We start from the raw sequence: 3,663 nt of genomic DNA, 5'->3' as shown, positions 1-3,663 counted from the left end.
CATGTAATAGCAGGTATATATTTACCATACCTATGCAGAGTAAAAATACGAAAATACATATATAAAATTCCACAAATCATAAATCATTTAAATATTGCAGAAAACTTGTCATTGGTTGTTGCTGTTAGTTTAATGGTAGTGTCTAATAATGTTTATTATTAGCCTATAATTATTATTAGTTTTTAACTTTTAAGTAAGCCTTTATTTCCATGATTTTCAAGATAAGCTAGCTCAACTGTTTGCTTTGGGAGGTGATTAATCAAAGAGAGCAAATCCCATATCCTCATCTGATTCCTCCAACTTTTTCTTGGCTTCAGCCTTGGCTGGAGGTGCAGCAGCATTAGGAGCAGCAGTGGTGGCTGCAGCCACAGGGGCAGCAGCCATAAATGCAGATGGATCAGCCAAGAAGGCCTGGACCTTGTGAGCAAATGGGAAGGTGTAGTCAGTCTCCACGGACAACGCCAGGACCTGCCTGTATCAATTGATGATAGTGTGTGGCACTGAGGCAACAGTTGGGTAACCAATTTGCAGACAAATGCTGGCAACATCCGGACACCCTCTAGGAAGTGAGCGTGCAGAGTCTGCTCTATGACATAAAGCACTTCCGGGTTATAGATGCTGCCATTGTCAAACACCTGCTGGATGATCAGCCCGAAGGAGAAGGGGGAGATGTTCAGTAACGTGGCCTCACTAGCTCCCACTTGCCTCCAGTTTTGATCAGCTGCACATCGCTCAGACTTTCAGTGGTGCCTCTGGAGATTTTAGTGGTGATGCCCAAAGCCTGGAAGAATGAGGTCTTCTCAGGTCCCAGACCAGTGTTCTGAGCTGTACAGTGACCTCACAGGGGGCGACGGCACCAGCTCAAGCAGCAGCCGGTACCTTATTGGCCAGCAGCATGTCCCTCATCTCAGTGAGTTCCTCCTTGGTGAACACAAAGCCCACATTTCCCGGATGTGGGGCAGCAGTTTCTCCAGAGCTGGGTTGTTCTCCAGGTGGCCCCTGATGGCCTTGCGCATCATGGTGTTCTTGCCCATCAACAAGAGGGCCTTCCCGCCGAGGGACATGCGGATCTGCTGCATCTGCTTGGAGCCCACATTGTCTGCTCCCACAATGAAGCATTTTGGGTAATCATCCAAACGTTGGATGATCTTAAGGAAGTAGTTGGACTTCCACGTCGCCCTGTCTTCCCTGGGCATCACGTCCATGCGTCAGGGATTGCCACGGAGGGTCTAAAGACGATGTCACTCCACTGAGGACGCCTGGTGAGAGCGCCTATAATTATGACAGTAGTAAATCTAACCCACTATCACAAAGGCCATAAAGAACTTTTGAAAGAACATTTCACTATTTGAATGGCTATAAATTCATTACATATATGAATATTTACGTGTTTCAAAATGTAACAATTAGTATACTTCGGATGTGTGCAGTCTGTTAACTATTTTTCTTGAAACCTCATAAATAAAATGCCTACTATATTTTCCTACTGCAAGATCTCAAAGCAATAAAGCATGATGTTCAATTCTGTGAGAAATTCATTTCTCAGTCCCTGAACACGTAGAATTACAGGCTTTTATAGGGGCACGGAAAAGCTGATTAAGGTCAAATTTCTCTGATGAAATTAAGAGATGTCTTACTGCAAAGCCTACTCTACGTGTCCTAGAAAATATGAAGAAGTTTCTCTGCAATTACAGTAGAGAGGACAACCTTATTTTACTTTCTTGAGATTTCAACATTATTTAGTCAAAAAGATCTGAGACTAAAATTGTAGTTTTATAAACATGAGGCAATATAAAATGATTTTAGTTTATAGATTAAAGTAGGTTCTTTTTAGTTGTGAATATTGGGATGAAATGAAAGAATGAAAAGATGGAATAAAAAAAGGAATGTTGTTGAAACTAATAAGGTAATTAAGGGTGTTAGCACTATGTGAGAGCATGTCATTCTCTAGGTTGGATCTTACAGTTAAAAGAAAGAATTTTATTAAATATTGGAAAACTATTGTCTACCTCTGACATATTTTCAGAGTGCTTTTAGGGTGCAAATGTTACAATTACATTTTCCTTTTGTAATGACCCACATTTTCAATAAGCTGGATTTTGACAAGTTTTTTCAAATGATTTCATTAGAGAATGTATAAGTAATGCATCACATATTTTATAAATACATCTTAGATAAAGTAAGCATATGGTATATAAAATATCAAGTGTGCTTTTCAACAGTATATATATATATACACACATACATATATAGTTTTATATATATAGTTATATATGGGATTATACACATTATACATATAAATGAGATTTTTGTTTTCATAAGAAATTGAAAATTGTTCTTATTTATTTATTTAGTAACTTATTTAGTAATAAATAAATAAGAGCTAGCCCCCTCCCTCATCTCCTCACAGTCCCCTGTCCATCCCCCTTCTTCCCCTATGTCCCTCCCCTAGTCCATTTATAGGGAAGGTCCTACTCCCCCTCCTATCTGACCCTAGCCTATCAGGTCTCATCAGGACTGGCTGTATTGTCTTCCTCTGTGGTCTGGCAAGGCTGCACAGCCCAGGAGGAAGTAATCAAAGAGCTGGCCACTGAGTTCATATCAGAGACTGCCACTGCTCCTATTACTTAGGAAACTCACTTGGAGACTGATTCTATGGGCTACATCTAAGGGTATCAGATCCATGCATGGTCCTTGGTTGGAGCATAGGTCTCTGCAGGCCCGCCTGATCCCATGATTTTTGGCTCTTTTGGCTCCTTGTGGAGCTCCTGTCTCCTCCAGGTCTTTCAAGGTCTGTAAAAAATTGTGTTGGTAAAAATTGCATTGAATCTGTAGATTGCTGTTGATAGGATGACCATTTTTACTATGTTAATCCTACCAATCCATGAGAATGAGAGAACTTTCCATCTTCTGATATCTGCTTCAATTTCTTTCCTCAGAGACTTGAAGGCTTTTTGCCTGTTTGTTTGTTTCATATAAGTCTTTGCTTTCTTGCTTAGAGTTACACCAAGGTCCTTTATGTTATTTGTGGCTATTGTGAAGTTTGTGGCTTTTCTAATTACTTTCTCTGCCCTTTTGTCTTTCATATATAAGAGTGCTGCTGATTTTTTTTCTAAAGTTCATTTTCTATACAGCCATTTTGCTGAAAGTGTTTATCAGTGGCAGGAGTTCTCTGATAGAATTTTTGGGGTCACTCATGTATCATATCAAATGTTTTTTTGGCATCTAAGGAGATGATCATGTGGTTTTTCTCCTTCAGTTTGTTTATGTGGTGGATTACATTGATGGATTTCCATACATTGAACCATGCTTGCATGCCTGGGATGAAGCCTACTTAGTCATGGTGGATGATATCTTTGATGTTCTTGGTTTTGATTTGCAAGCATTTTATTGGATATTTTATTTTTTTCAGTCAATGTTCAGAAGAAAGATTGATCTGAAATTCTCTGTTGGATCTTTACCTAGTTTAGTTATCAAGGTGACTATGGCCTTATAGAATGAGTATGGTAATGTCCCTTTCGTTTCTATTTTTGAAATAATTTGATGAGTATTGGAATTAGCTCTTTTTTGAAGATCTGGTAGAATTCTGTGCTGAAACCATCTAGCCCTGGGTTGTTTCTTCTTCTTCTTCTTCTTCTTCTTCTTCTTCTTCTTCTTCTTCTT

General features: G+C 39.3%; 1 pseudogene; it reads right to left on the bottom strand.

Annotated features, from left to right (window-relative positions):
• Positions 1-255: 255 nt before the first annotated feature.
• On the bottom strand, positions 256-1,196 carry LOC129685423 (60S acidic ribosomal protein P0-like; annotated as a pseudogene).
• Positions 1,197-3,663: the final 2,467 nt, after the last annotated feature.

Source organism: Psammomys obesus, unplaced genomic scaffold (assembly GCF_907164565.1).
Source record: "Psammomys obesus unplaced genomic scaffold, mPsaObe1.curated_primary_1811, whole genome shotgun sequence".
Lineage (NCBI taxonomy): Eukaryota > Metazoa > Chordata > Mammalia > Rodentia > Muridae > Psammomys > Psammomys obesus.
The sequence above is the reverse complement of the archived record's forward strand: the minus strand, read 5'-3'. Positions and strand labels throughout refer to the sequence as shown.